The 15767-nt window shown below is 37.6% G+C and overlaps 1 long non-coding RNA gene across 1 annotated transcript in view; it reads left to right on the forward strand.

Moving 5' to 3' along the window:
* The window catches only part of LOC122435055, a 359541-nt gene that overhangs the window by 55698 nt on the left and 288076 nt on the right, over positions 1-15767 (forward strand). Inside the window, exon 2 of the long non-coding RNA XR_006267566.1 lies at positions 13888-13928. This is a non-coding gene — a long non-coding RNA (uncharacterized LOC122435055). The remainder of the gene's footprint in view (positions 1-13887; positions 13929-15767) is intronic.

Here is a 15767-nt window from a genome sequence, read left to right on the forward strand (position 1 = left end):
TAGGTGTGGTCCCGTTGCATTTACTTTGTTTGTTTTGGGTTCACGTTTATACAACCTTTCTGCATTTCCTGTCTAGAGAAGATCCTTTAGCAATTTGTTGAAGAGCTGGTTTGGGGTGCTGAATTCTCTCAGCTTTTGCCTTATCTGTAAAGCTTTTGGAATTCTCACCTTCATATCTGAATGAGTCCTTGCTGATACAGTAATTAGGTTGTAGGTTATCTCTTTCATTACTTTCAGTAGGTCCTGCATTTCTTTCTGGCCTGGAGGGTTTCTATGATAGAAATCAACTGTCATCCCTTTATGGGAATCCTTTGTGTTTATTTGTTGTTTTTCCCTTGCTGCTTTTAATATTTGTTCTTTTGTGTTTGACTTTGTTAAATTTGATTAATATGTGTCTTGGGGTGTTTCGCCTTGGGTTTATCCTGTTTGGGTCTCTCTGGGTTTCTTGGACTTGGGTGGCTATTCCTTCCCCATTTTAGGGAAGTTTTCAGCTATTATCTCCTCGAGTATTTTCTCATGGCCTTTCTTTTTGTCTTCTTCTTCTGGGACTCCTATGATTCAAATGTTGGGGCATTTCACATTGTCCCAGAGGTCCTGAGGTTGTCCTCATTTCTTTTGATTCTTTTTTCTTTTTTCCTCTCTGCTTCATTATTTCACGCATTTTATCTTCTACCTCCTCACTTATCCTATCTTCTGCCTCCGTTATTCTACTCTTTGTTCCCTCCAAAGTGTTTTTGATCTCATTCATTGCATTATTCATTTTTAATTGACTCTTTTTTATTTCTTCTAGGTCTTTATTAAACAGTTCTTGAATCTTTTCAATCTTTGTTTCCAGGCTATTTATCTGTAACTCCATTTTGTTTTCAAGATTGTGGATCATTTTTATTATCATTATTCTAAATTCTTTTTCAGGTAGATTCCCTATCTCCTCCTCTTTTGTTTGACTTGGTGGGCATTTTCATGTTCCTTTACCTGTTGGGTATTTCTCTGCCTTTTCATCTTGTTTAGATTGCTGTGTCTGGAATGGGCTTTCTGTATTCTGGAGGTCTGTGGTTCCTTTTTATTGTGGAGGATTTACCCAGTGGGTGGGGTTAGACGATTGGCTTGTCAAGGTTTCCTGGTTAGGGAAGCTTGCGTCAGTGTTCTGGTGCGTGGAACTTGATTTCTTCTCTTTGGAGAGCAATGGAGTGCCCAGTAATGAGTTTTGAGATGGGTCTATGTGTTAGGTGTGACCTTGGGCAGCCTGTATGTTGACGTTCAGGGCTATGTTCCTGCGTTGCTGGAGAATTTGCGTGGTATGTCTTGCTCTATAACTTATTGGCTCTCGGGTGGTGGTTGGTTTCAGTGTAGGTATGGAGGCTTTTGGACAGTCACTTATTACTTAAAGTTCCATGTAGTCAGGAGTTTTCTGGTGTTCTCAGGTTTTGGGCTTAAGTCTTCTGCCTCTGGATTTCAGTTTTATTCTTCCTGTAGTCTCAGGACTTCTCCAACTATAACAGCCCTGAAAAGAAAACTTCTAGGTTAATGGCTAAAAGATTCTCCCCCGTTAGGGACACCCAGAGAGGTTCACAGAGTTACATGAAGAAGAGGAGAGGGAGGAGGGAGATAGAGATGAACAGGAGGAGAAAAAGGGGGACTCAAGAGGAGAGAGACAGATCTACGCAGCTGTCTGTTCCCAGAGTGTTCTCCGTAGCCCAGTCACCTACAAAGATTCACAGAATTGGATCGGGAAGAGAAGGGGAAAGGAGGAAATAGAGGTGTTCTGAGGTAGAAAACAGAGAGTCAAGATTGGGACAGAATAATCTTCATTTTAAAAATAGGGCTTCTCTTCTTTTTTTTTTTGTAAGGTTATAGTGTATTGAAAATGAAAATTAAGGAGTAGTAGAGGAGTACTAGAGGACTTTAAAAGAAATAAGAGAAAAAGAAAAATAGAAAATAAAAGAGAAAAAGGAAAGAAAAAAAGAAGAAAAAAGAAAAAGAAAAAAAAGGAAAAAAAAGAAAGAAAAAAAATTTTTTTTCCCTAATTAAAAAAATCGTAAAAATCTATGGAAATGAAAGTTAAGGAGTAATGGGGGAGTAATAGGGGATTTTAAAGGAAAATAAAAGAGAAAAAATAAAAAAAGAAAAAAAAAGAGAGAGAGAAAAGTAAAATTATATCTAGGAGTTTCTCTGGAGCTGTTGCGGTCAGTGTGGGTTCAGCTCAGTTTCAGATAGCTCCTCGTTCCAGCTTACACTTCTCGATATCTACAGGCCCCTTCCGGTGTAGTCAATGTTTCCTAGAGGGATTTTAATCTGTTGCACGGTCCCTTCTGAAGCGGTTCCCTTTGTTTATTTGGCTTCTGTTTGCCGGTCTCTTCAGAGCCTCATTTCCGCCCTGACACAGGCGGGCGAAGGTGGACTCTTACTCAGGTAGCTAGTTCCGTCGCGCTGCCGGGAGTGGCTGGCGCTATGGGGACGGGCTTGCGCCGCGGGGTCGGGCTGGCGCTGCTGGGAGGGACTGACGCCGCTTTCTCCGTCTGCGCTGCTCAGGCTCCCGGCTGCTCTATATGGAGCGCGCCCCGCGCTGCGCGAGGCTCCAGCCCTCGGGTGTTCCACAAAAGCGCGGAGCGAAAAGCTGCGCCTGCTCTCTGTGCCTTCCCCGTCAGAGCGGTCCAGGCAGCCAGGGGCTTGGTGGGCGCCCTCTCCCCAGGTGTGGCGCGCCCACTCCCTTCCACGGACCCAGTCTCAGTTTCCGCTGGCGCCAGTCGGGTGCGCGCGCCTTCCGCCCTCTGCGTCCCCAGCCCCAGTCCCTGCCCGCGCCGGTCGGGTGCCTGCGCCCTGTGTCTCGCCGCGACCTTCCCCTCCCCCCTGCCTCCTGCCTCCGGCGGGGCTGGGCCGGTCCGCAGCCTGCGAGCTCTTCTCTGGACTTTCTCGGTCTCTTTGTTCTGTGAACGGCCGGCAGTGTGTTCGGGCCGGTTAATTTACTCTCTCTCTTTTGGTCTCCCACAGTTCAAGTTGGCAACTCACAGAAGCTCGCTCCGATTGTCCTCAGGGCACTCAGGCCCGGACCCTACCCCAAGCAATGCCGCCTAAGAGTTCCCGGGACGGATCTCCGTCCTTAGCTCTTTTGTCTCACTTTTTATCTTTTATATTTTGTCCTACCTCCTTTCGAAGACAATGGGCTGCTTTTCTGGGCGCCTGATGACCTCAGCTAGCGATCAGAAGTTGTTTCGTGAAGTTTGCTCTGTGTTCAGTTATTCTTTTGATGAATTTGTAGGAGAGAAAGTGATCTCCCCGTCCTACTCCTCCGCCATCTTGGCTCCTCCCCGCCACCCCCCCACCCCGTAATTATCTCTTTAAAGCTGTAATGAAGCTCATAGATAATATAATCTTTATAAAGGAATGTGTATAAATTCATAAATGTACTATAAATGGTAAATGAGGAGAAATAATTTTAATAGAATATGTATTTGTATATGTATATGTTCAGGTACTACTGTATAATAAACATTTTCCATCCACATATTGAACCACTATGAATACAGCTTCTATAAATGTAGGGTGTTGTGTTGAGGACTTAAATACAGTGATATTTGCTGCCTTTGGTCATATAATTATCTTAAATGGTAAACAATTCTTGCTTAAGTTATGAACAAAACAAAGTACAATCTTCTGCTTATATGAGTAGTTGCTTTCCTGGAAAATTCAGTTTATATTAAAACCATGCAAAAGCATTTTATACAAAATGAATTTGAGATCTTGGTTCAGATAATAATAAACATGCCTTTCATCTGAATAAATATCTGATGAGACATTCAAAGAGTAGGAGAAACATGGCCACATCAGGTCTCGGCTGTATGACCGGGTTTAGGAAATCTAGCAATCCTAGCTCTCTCCTGGACAGTATCTCCTCCTATCCCAATAAAGTAGACTTTAAGACAAAAAGAATTATCAGAATATAAACCAGATTATATGCAATAAAGTGTTTTAGCCACTCAGGAAGATGAAATAATTATAAATTTTGTATGTACCTAATAAGATAGCTTCTAGATACATTAAACAAAAATTGACCAAAATATCAGGGAAATTTGGTGTATTCACAAAGAGATTTTACAAACCTCTCTTGGTAAGTAATAGAAAATAAATATCTTAATTCAGGGTTCTATAGTAAAATTCCATAAACTAGGTGACTTATAAAAAGCAATTTATTTCTTACACCTCTGGAAGCTGAGAAATCTAGGATTGGTAGATTTGGTGTTGGATGAGGGCCCACTTCCTTATATATGGCAATTTTCTAGCTGTAACCTCACATGGCAGAAGAGGACTAGGGGGCTCGGTGAGCTCTACGACCACAATTATGATTCACGAAGGCTCTACCTTCATGACCTAAGCCCCTCCCAAAACGCCAACCTTCTAGATTTCAACATGTGAATTTGGGGACACGAATATTCAGTCCATAGCAATAAATGAGTCAGGATATTGAATATTGAACTCTTCAATTGATAGCTTGATCTAATAAGACATGTAAATGATTATAAAATAGAATGAGCCCGTAGTGACTTATGAGAGTCACATGTGTGCATCAGTGATCTCATGTTGATTGCTTGTCGTTGGCCATAGTGAGAGTATTCACTCCATGGAGATTGTCCAACAGTGCGTATCTGGGTATCTGAATTGTTAAACATTTACCAACACTCTACTGCATGAAAAGGTTCATTGATGTCATCATCTGTGCATGCTCAGTCATGTCTGACTTGTGCAACCCCATGGACTGTAGCCCACCAGGGTCCTCTGCCCATGGAATTTTCCAGGCAAGTATACTGGAGTGGGTTGCCATTTCCTTCTCCAGGGGATCTTCCCTATCCACAGATTGAACCTGGTCTATTGCATTGTCAGGCAGATTCTTTACTGTCTGAGCCACAAGGGGAGCACTGCATCTAATACTTCCAGATTATACATTTTTTCCAATTACATACAGAAATGTTTCCCAAATAGACCCTATGCTGGGCCATACAACACATTTCAATAAATTTTGATGGATTTAAATTACACAGACTGCATCATTTGAGCATAATGGAATCAAGCTAGAAATAGCAAAATGACGAGTTAGGAAATATTTGCAGAATTAGCAGTATCAGTTCAGTTCACTTACTCAGTCATGTACAACTCTTTGTAACCCCATGAACCATAGCACACTAGGACTCCCTGTCCATCACCAACTCCCAAAGTCCACCCAAACCCATGTCCATTGAGTCGGTGATGCAACCATCTCATCCTCTGTTGTCCCCCTTTCCTCCTGCCCTCAAATTTTTCCCAACATCAGGGTCTTTTCCAGAGAGTCAGCTCCTCGCATCAGGTGGCCAGTGTATTGGAGTTTCAGCTTCAACCTCAGTCCTACCAATGAACACCCAGGACTGATCTCATTTAGGAAGGACTGGTTGGATATCCTTACTGTCCAAGGGACTCTCAAGAGTCTTCTCCAACACCACAGTTCAAAAGTATCAATTCTTTGGTGCTCAGCTTTCTTTATAGTCCAACTCTCACATCCATACATGACCACTGAAAAAACCATAGCCTTGACTAGACGGACCTTTGTTGACAAAGTAATGTCTCTGATTTTTAATATGCTGTCTAGGTTTAGAGTCTTTTAATTTCACGGCTGCAGTCACCATGTGCAGTGATTTGGAGCCCTAAAAAGTAAAGTCTCTCACTGTTTCCATTATTTCCCCATTTATTTCCCATGAAGTGATGGGACTGGATGCCATGATTTTAATTTTCTGAATGTTGAAGCTTTAAAGCCAACTTTTTCACTCTTCTCTTTCAACCGTTCATCAAGAGGCTCTTTATCTTCACTGTCTGCCATAAAGGTGGTGTCATCTGCTTATCTGAGGTTATTGATATTTCTCTGGCAAATCTTGATTTCCAGCTTTGCTTTATCCAGCCAGCATTTTCTCATGATGTACTCTGCATATAAGTTTAAATAGCAGGGTGACAATATACAGCCTTGACGTACTCCTCTTCCTATTTGGAACCAGTCTGTTGGTCCATGTCCAGTTCTAACTGTTGCTTCCTGACCTGCTTACAGATTTCTCAAGAGGCAGGCCAGGTGGTCTGGTATTCCCATCTCTTTCAGAATTTTCCACAGTTTATTGTGATCCACACAGTCAAAGGCTTTGGCATAGTCAATAAAGCATAAATAGATGTTTTTCTGGAACTCACTTGCTTTTTCAATGATCCAGCAGATGTTGGCAATTTGATCTCTGGTTCCTCTGCTTTTTCTAAAACCAGCTTGAACATCTGGAAGTTCACAGTTCATGTATTGCTGAAGCCTGGCTTGGAGAATTTTGAGCATTATTTTACTAGCATGGGAGATGAGTGCAATTGTGCAGAAGTTTGAACATTCTTTGGCATTGCCTTTCTTTGGGACTGGAATGAAAACTGACCTTTTCCAGTCCTGTGGCCACTGCTGAGTTTTCCAAATTTGCTGACATATTGAGTGCAGCACTTTCACAACATCATCTTTTAGGATTTGAAATAGCTCAAGTGGAATTCCATCACCTCCACTAGCTTTGTTCGTAGTGATGCTTCCTAAGGCCCGCCTGACTTCACATTCCAGGATGTTTGGCTCTAGGTGAGTGATCACACCATTGTGATTATCTGAGTCATAAAGATCTTTTTTGTACAGTTCTGTGTATTCTTGCCACCTCTTCTTAATATCTTCTGCTTCTGTTAGGTCCATACCGTTTCTGTCTTTTATTGAGCCCATCTTTGCATGAAATGTACCCTTGGTATCTCTAATTTTCTTGAAGAGATCTCTAGTCTTTCCCATTCTGTTGTTTTCCTCTATTTCTTCACATTGATCACTGAGGAAGTCTTTCTTATCTCTCCTTGCTATTCTTTGGAACTCTGCATTCAAATGGGTATATCTTTCCTTTTCTCCCTTGCTTTTCGCTTCTCTTCTTTTCACAGCTATTTGTAAGGCCTCCTCAGACAGCCATTTTGCTTTCTGCATTTCTTTTTCTTGGGGATGGTCTTAATTCCTGTCTCTTGTACAATGTCAAGAACCTCCATCCATAGTTCATCAGGCACTCTGTCTATCAGATCTAGTCCCTTAAATCTATTTCTCATGTCCCCTGTATAGTCATAAGGGATATGATTTAGGTCATACCTGAATGGTCTAGTCGTTTTCTCCACTTTCTTCAATTTCAGTATGAATTTGGCAATAAGGAATTCATGATCTGAGCCACAGTCAGCTCCTGGCCTTGTTTTTGGTGATTGTATAGAGCTTCTCCATCTTTGACTGCAAAGAATATAATCAATCTGATTTCAGTGTCGACCATCTGGTGATGTCCATGTGTAGAATCTTCTCTATATTTCTATATAATCAATAAGTCAAATAAAAATTATAATGCGCATTAGAAAATATTTTGAATTTAATGAGAAAATATATATCAACACTATGGGATATAGCTGTTATTAGAGGAATGTTTGTATTCTTAAATATATTAGTAAGATGATAGACTGAAAAGGAATGATATAAATATCCATTACATGAAGTTAGAAGAGGAGCAGCAAATTAAATTCAAGAAATCTATATAGATAAGGAATTTGGGGTTGACATGTACACACTACTATATTTAAAATAGATAACCAACAAGGACCTGCTGTATAGGACATGTAACTCTGCTCAATGTTCTGTGATAAATTAAATGAGAAAATAATTTGGAAAAGAATAGATGCATGTAACTGAATTACTTTGCTATACAGCTGAAAGTAACATTATTAATCTACTATCCCCCAATATAAGATAAAAATTAAAAAAATAAAGTTAATTATCTTCTGATAACCAGCAATATCTAGAAGAAAGAAAATAAAGACAAGAACAGATATGAAATAGAAAACAAACCTACAGTAGAGAAATTCAGCAGCATTAAAAGTTGGTTGTTTGAAAAGATTAATAAAATATATAAATTTTTAAGAACATTATCCAAGTAAGGATCCCAGTAGATTTTTAAATGTGAAAAAATGATATGAATAGCTTTATGCTGGTAAATATGAAAATGTAGATGGTATGGACAAACTCCCAGGAAAACATATCTTACTAAAACGGGCAGAAGAAATAGAAATTTATAAACAGTCTTAAACCTTTTGACATGGTTGTGTTGTTATGTACTTAATATTTTGTACTATGATTTTTTTCACATAACAGTTTTTCATATTATATATAACAAATTCCTCTCATTTGTCACTTCTAATGCCTACAAAAGATCTCTTTGTTACCATTTCAGTAATAGAAAGCATTTGGACTCTACCTATTCTTTATAAAAGTTGTACAGAGAACTGCCTTGAGAATCATAGTATTAATCATGTTTTCCTTTTGGAAAAAATAAAACATGATTTATTTCCCAAGGGGTGTATTCCCTACAATGGAATTGCTAGAAAAAAAATTATGAATGATTTTTTTAATTCTTTTTTGATATAGCCTAATTACCATCCAGCAAAACTGAGTCAATTTACAGAGCTAACAGCAATGTGTTAACATACCCATTTCCCCAAATTCTTGCTTGCCATTGAGTCTATAAACTGTTTATGTTAATTTAATAGATAAGCCATGAAATTTTATTTAATTTATATTCATTTAATTACTATTGAGCCTTTCTCTTTTTCCACATGATGATGTCCTATTTCACTTCTTTTTATATAAACTGCCTGTTCATCTTTGTTAACTTATCAAATAGAATCTGAGTATTAGCCTGATATATGTGCATTAATTTTTTATTCAAGTTGGATAGTGAGCCTTTATCAGTTACATTTTTTTCTCATGAATTTTTCCCATTATGATACTTTCTTTTGATACTCATTTTATTACATTTCATAGCTTAACAGCCTTTTTATTTTTAAGACATTTGAATACATTTGTCTTGTATGAGATGACATACTCTATTTCTTTAAAAGTCAGAAATATATCTCCCTTCCATAGCTGGAATAAAATGCCATTTCATAGTAAGTGATCTGATTCACTAACCCAAAGCTCTTTAAATCCTCATAGTTGGAACCACTTAACCTCTGCTTGTATACCAAGCCTAGACTGGATCAGCTTTTTACTAACTTGGTTTCTGCCTTATTCTTGTCATTGTGCTTATACCTTGCACAACAGTTCTATGAAAGGGCCTCTGCTTTGATAATCTACACAGTATTTTCATTCTTATAAGACTAGGACTTTGCTTTTTCCTCCCCTGTTCTTTCAGAAACCTGTGTTTTGATTCAAAATCCCAGACTAGCAACTGTGACTGCAGAACTTGAACCTCAACTCTGAACATCATCTGCGTAGCCAAATAATACCCCTCTCTATTGCTACTCACATTGTTGCGCTTTACCTGTCTACCAGGTCGTCAGCACCTGCCCCCTCTCCTGGCTTTCCCTAATGCTGACTGCTTACCTGGACTGCCATCTCTTGTCCCCAGATTCTCCAGGCATTGGCCTGCCTGGCTGGACTTCTTCCCCATCGCCTTTAGCTGAATCTGTCTTAGCCTAATGTCGTGAATATATTTTTATTCTCAGATACTAGCTTTGTTTGTCTAACTTCTGACACTGAATTTCAATTCTTTAAACACACTTTTACTTTATAATTTAGCAAAATACTTTGTCATGAGAGCTTTAATTGTTATATGGCGTTCGTTGCAAATGTACAGTGTAAGGCATGGGTCCAAGTTATTTATTTATTTTTATTTATAACCATTTTACCCTGGCAAAACATTTATAAAGGATTCTATTATCCATTTCTGTTACTTATATTTCTTACAATAGCTTTAGTTATTATAATAATAATTTGAGTCTATTTCTAACTGCTCTGTACCATTGATTAATCTCCCTTGTTTAGTTAAAATATCACACCATTCTAACAACTGTTGTAGTATATATATGTGAGTTTGAGTACTCTTATCTTGAATCTAACAATGAGATAGGTATATTTCTTCATTTATTTAAATCTTCCATTTTTCATTCATTAGGGTCTTAATTTTGTTTGTGTCATAAACTTAATGCACAAGCATTAGTGTTTCTAATAGTTACTGAGGATGTAATCTCATTTCTTTTTTGAGTTATTCATTGTGTTTTCTGTATTATTAGTATATAGGGCTGCATTTAATTTATTTTTGTGGATTTACTTCACTCCACAATTCTGATGAACTCATTTTATTACCTTTGGTAATTTTTTGGTTGACTTCTTTGGATTTTCTGAGTACTCTATATTCATGTCATAAGCAAAAAAATGATTTTTAGTATCTTCCATTCCTAAATGTACCTTCAATTCCTTTTTTCTCTCTTTTTCTCTAATAATCTTAGTCAATATTCCATTAAAAGAGAGTGGCAACCAGGAGGGGGGGGCAACATTTGTGGAGTTCTATTTTTGCCTATTCTTGATTTTAAAAGAATTCCAGTCATACTTCTCTATTAAATATATTATTGGTTCTGTTGTTTAAATGTGCCCTTTTCATGTCAGGAATGAAAATATTTAATTTTGTTAATTAAGAAAATATGTTGAATGTCACCAGTGTTTCTTGACAGCTAAGTGAGAAAATAATTTATTTTCCCATTAACATGTTACTCTAGCCTGTATTTGTAGAATAAATAGTAATAGTTATAGATGGTGAGGGACAGGGAAGCCTGGCATGCTGCAGTCCATGGGGGTGTAAAGAGTCAGACATGACTTAGTGACTGAACAACAATAGTTGATACTTAAAAAAAATTATATTCTAGTGTTCTATTTCTTAAGATTTTATTCAGATTATACACACATAAGTAGCTTGAATAATATATATGTGTATATACAAACATACATTATTTGATGAAAAGGAAGATCAACCTAGAATTCCTTATTTGATATTTTTCTTCTCAATTTAGAATAAAACCATATTTGCCTTATGCAGTAACATGGGTAACATACTTTCTTTTTCTGTATTTAAAAAATAGTTTGAAGCAAAAGAATGTGTAGTCTAAGAAAGTTTAAAAGAAGTTCTACTGAATCTGTCAGTTCCAATTGACTTAAGCATTTGTCTTAAAAAATGCTTTTTTTTGTTTTGAAGCATATGCATTCTTTATTTCTTATAGTATTGATTTTTTAAAATTTTTTAGTATAAATTCTTTTTTATGATTACCAAATTTGATAGTACCCAAGAGGATTTATGTTTTCCTCATATTCTGTTTAAAACATGTGGTTGCATATATTTTTTGAGCACTTACTATGTGTCAAGCTCTCATTTAGTCACTAAGGAGGAGGCAGTTAAAAAAATAGATAAGTTTCTGTCCTCATTTATAGAGCTTGTAGTCTAGTAGACAGACCTTATCATGTGAGTAGAGTGTTCTACTTTTGATTGCCTTATCAGGGAAGGCCTTTCTGAAGAGGTGATTTTTATGCTGAGTCAGCCAAGGAAAGGGCTGGGGGAGGAGTATCCTAAGCAGGGTGGACAATAAGAGCAAAAACCTTGAGATGGGAGAGAGCCTTATATGCCTGCAGTTTGCATTTTCCCCTTTCAATTTATTGGTATAATCTTTTCTTCGCCAGTTGTAGCGTCTTTCCCTTATAACTGATCATAGGCTTTATTAACTGCCATTTTTTCTTTATGTATTTTATGTCTGTTTCATCTTAGTGTTCTTGTTTCCCTTTTCTTTTTTCTTTTTGGCTTATAATACTTGATTCTCTTTCTGTTCCTAAGAAATTGGATTTTTTTTTTTCCTTTACTGAACAACAGTAGGACTCCTGTATCCCACTGAACTTCCCTCCCTATTAGTATCAGTAGCTGGTATACCCTGAACTTGGCTTGTGACCCTCCTTTGGAAAGTGGAAAGGCATTATAGCATGCACTTTTACCCTAACCTCAGTGCTAGTTTAATTCAAATTATACTGTGTAGGTTTTTCTTTGTAATGATTTCCTTGCTTAGTTTTTTGGGGGAAGGAACTTTGATCATCACAATTTATTATGTTGTTATTTCAAATGATAGCACTTATTTTTAAGATGATTACAAAATTTATTACCTTTTGCATTAGATCTATTTGTAGCCATATCCTCTCCTTTTCTGAAGCAAGATAGAATGCAAAAACGTGAATAGTTTCTTTATAAGTACTTTAAGTGAGGGTTTTTTTAAAAGTTAAACAAAACTGAGGTATAATTTACATACAGTAGAATACACCCTATTTAGCATATAGTTCTGTAAGTTTTGACAAATGCAAACCAACAAAATTAAGATGTGAATCAATTCTGGTGGCCCCCCCGCATCTCTTTTCCAGCCCTATTGTTTTCCCTTTTCCAAAATGTCATATAAATGGAATCTTACAGCCTGTAGTCTTTTGGGATGGTTTCTTTCACTTGTTACAATGGATTTGACACTCATCCATGTAGTTACATATCTATGGTTCGTTCCTTTTAATTGCTAAAGCTTTGATACTCAATTATACCATGTGATACACCACAATTTATTTGTGCCCTAGTTGATAGGACTTTTTTCCAGATTTTGTTGATTAAGAATAAATCCTGTATACTCACATGCATGTTTTTTCTGTGAGCATAAGTTTCATTTCACGTAGTTAAACACCTAGGAGCATAATCACTGGCTTATATGGTAAATGTAGGTTTTTTTTTTTTTTTTTCTACCAGAAACTGTCTAACTCTTTTGCAAAGTGGTTGAGCCATTTTACCTTCCCACCTGGGAAGAGATTTAGTTCATTATATATCTCTTTTTCAGGTGCTACTCATGTTTTTATTGCTTTTGGCCAATGGTAGTTATAAGGTTTTCAAAGCAAAGAGAAGATATGGTGTGTAATGTTTAAAATTTGTTATAATTTTCACAGCAAAAACAAAAGCATGTCACAGGTAGTATTTCATAAAATGTCAAATCCATTCATTGATTTTGTTTTAATTTTGCAATTTTCTTTTTGGCTCATCTAATTTCTAATAAGTGACGAGGTCTAAGATAACTACTTTGAATGGAGTACTGTCTTTAGCAAGTAATGTTATACTGAGAATGAATTAAAAATGGGGTATTTAAGACTCGAATAGCATATTGAAAGCCTTTTAATTTTATTTTTATGTAACTTTACATTTATTTACTTACTGAACAAACATTTGTTGAGTATTATGTGCAAGTAACTGGGCTGTGTGTTGTGGATGGTACAGAGATGTGTGAGAGTCCCTGCTACCAAGCAAGCTCCCATGGAGTCAGTTGCCCAGTCAGCTTTTCCATTTGATATGTAAAAGGTTGTATTATGTATGCAGTTGTTGCTGTCTTTGGAATGCAAAAAAACTAGATTCAAAGATATATCTAATAAGTGGGCTGAAAAGAATTTCTTTATAATTTGCTATAGGATTAAACTTTAAATGCACTAATACATTTTAAATGGTGGTGGAATGACTGACTCATAGTAAGTGTTCAAAATTGGTACCTTTAAAAAATTATTTCTATAATATTTACAATTTATAATCTAGTAGCAAAATGTATACCATGTTGTAGCTTAATTGCTTTGTATAAGCATGATATAGTTCTCTAGTTGTGAAACACAATCTGCATCAAAGGTAATTGTTTGATGAAACAAGTTCTAGTCATTTTGCTATTGTTAGAGTATTCTTATTTTAGACACCTGGGATATATACTAGTGCAAGGAGCAAAACTCCAAAGACCACTTATTTTCTTAAAAAAAAAGTGTTTAAATAGTTGGTGCTTGGCAATTGAGAGACAGATTCTAGCTAGCTCACTGATACAGAGGCAGCTTACAAGGTTGCAAGTTTTAAAAATGGAAAAATACCTATTGAAACAGCTGAAGAAGGACCAAAATGCAGAGTATCACAAGCAGAGAAGTGTGAACTCTCAAAATATGAATGTGTTGACCTTTTTTTCCTTTGTTTTGGCTTTCAGCCCTGCAACCTATTAGAAGGTGGAGGACTTTGGACATTTTGGTGAGTTGGGATGAACTTTCATTTGAAATCTCTTGGATTCAGTACCATTTTCCTATCTGTATATGATTTTGTGCCTGAGTCCAGGGAAGACGTCGTTGACTTGGGCAGATTTGTGGCCTGGTGTTGAGGAAATGTAGAGTTGTGGAGCCTTGGCCAAAAGAGATGTGCAGGGTCAAGTAGTTTGTAGCTGTGAACAAGGAGAATTATTTCATGCCAGGGAGACTTCTTCAGCAGTTTGTCTTCTTACTGCAGGGCTTCAGGGTTTCTTTTCTTTTTAATTAATATCAATTACATTCTTATTTTTTAACAATGAACTATTATATATGAGACAATAGTCTCAGCTCCAGTCTACTTTTTTTTCTCAGAATTAAGTACTTCCATGAGTTTGATTCTTTTTTTTTTCATTTATTTTTATTAGTTGGAGGCTAATTACTTTACAATATTGTAGTGGGTTTTGTCATACATTGACATGAATCAGCCATGGAGTTACATGTATTCCCCATCCCGATCCCCCCTCCCATCTCCCTCTCCACCCGATTCCTCTGGGTCTTCCCAGTGCACCAGGCTCGAGCACTTGTCTCATGCATCCCACCTGGGCTGGTGATCTGTTTCACCCTAGATAATATACACGTTTCGATGCTGTTCTCTCGAAACATCCCACCCTCGCCTTCTCCCACAGAGCCCAAAAGTCTGTTCTGTACATCTGTGTCTCTTTTTCTGTTTTGCATATAGGGTTATCGTTACCATCTTTCTAAATTCCATATATATGTGTTAGTATGCTGTAATGTTCTTTATCTTTCTGGCTTACTTCACTCTGTATAATGGGCTCCAGCTTCATCCATCTCATTAGGACTGGTTCAAATGAATTCTTTTTAATGGCTGAGTAAAATTCCATGGTGTATATGTACCACAGCTTCCTTATCCATTCATCTGCTGATGGGCATCTAGGTTGCTTCCATGTCCTGGCTATTATAAACAGTGCTGCGATGAACATTGGGGTGCATGTGTCTCTTTCAGATCTGGTTTCCTCAGTGTGTATGCCCAGAAGTGGGATTGCTGGGTCATATGGCAGTTCTATTTCCAGTTTTTTAAGAAATATGAGTTTGATTCTTATCATTACAAAAATTTGCCAGGCTTTTTCATACTTATATATATATATGTTCCTATTGTGTGTGTGTGAAGAAGGAAATGGCAACCTGCTCCAGTATTCTTTAATTATTATTTAGATTATTTATTTATTTTACTTTACAACATTGTATTCGTTTTGCCATACATTGACTTGAATCCACCATGGGTGTACATGTTTTCCCCATCCTGAACACCCCTCCCAACTCCCTCCCCATCCCATCCCTCTGGGTCATCCCACTGCACCAGCCCCGAGCATCCTGTATCATGCATCGAACCTGGACTGGCGATTCATTTCACATATGCTAATTTACATGTTTCAGTGTCATTCTCCCATATCATCCCACCCTCGCCCTCTCCCACAGAGTCCAAAAGACTGTTCAATACATCTGTGTCTCTCTTGCTGTCTCACATACAGGGTTATTGTTACCATCTTTCTAAATTCCATATATATGCGTTAGTAGACTGTATTGATGTTTTTCTTTCTGGCTTACTTCACTCTGTATAATAGGCTCCAGTTTCATCCACCTCATTAGCATTTATTCTTGCCTAGAGAATCCTGTGGATGGAGGAGCCTGGCAGGCTGCTGTCTATGGGGTCACACAGAGTTGGACACGACTGAAGCAACTTAGCATCAGCAACAGCAGCATTGTGTGTGTGTGTGTGTGTGTAGGTGCTTCTGCATGCCTGTGTGCATGATCACATAATTGGCAT

Source organism: Cervus canadensis, chromosome X, assembly GCF_019320065.1.
Source record: "Cervus canadensis isolate Bull #8, Minnesota chromosome X, ASM1932006v1, whole genome shotgun sequence".
Classification (NCBI taxonomy): domain Eukaryota; kingdom Metazoa; phylum Chordata; class Mammalia; order Artiodactyla; family Cervidae; genus Cervus; species Cervus canadensis.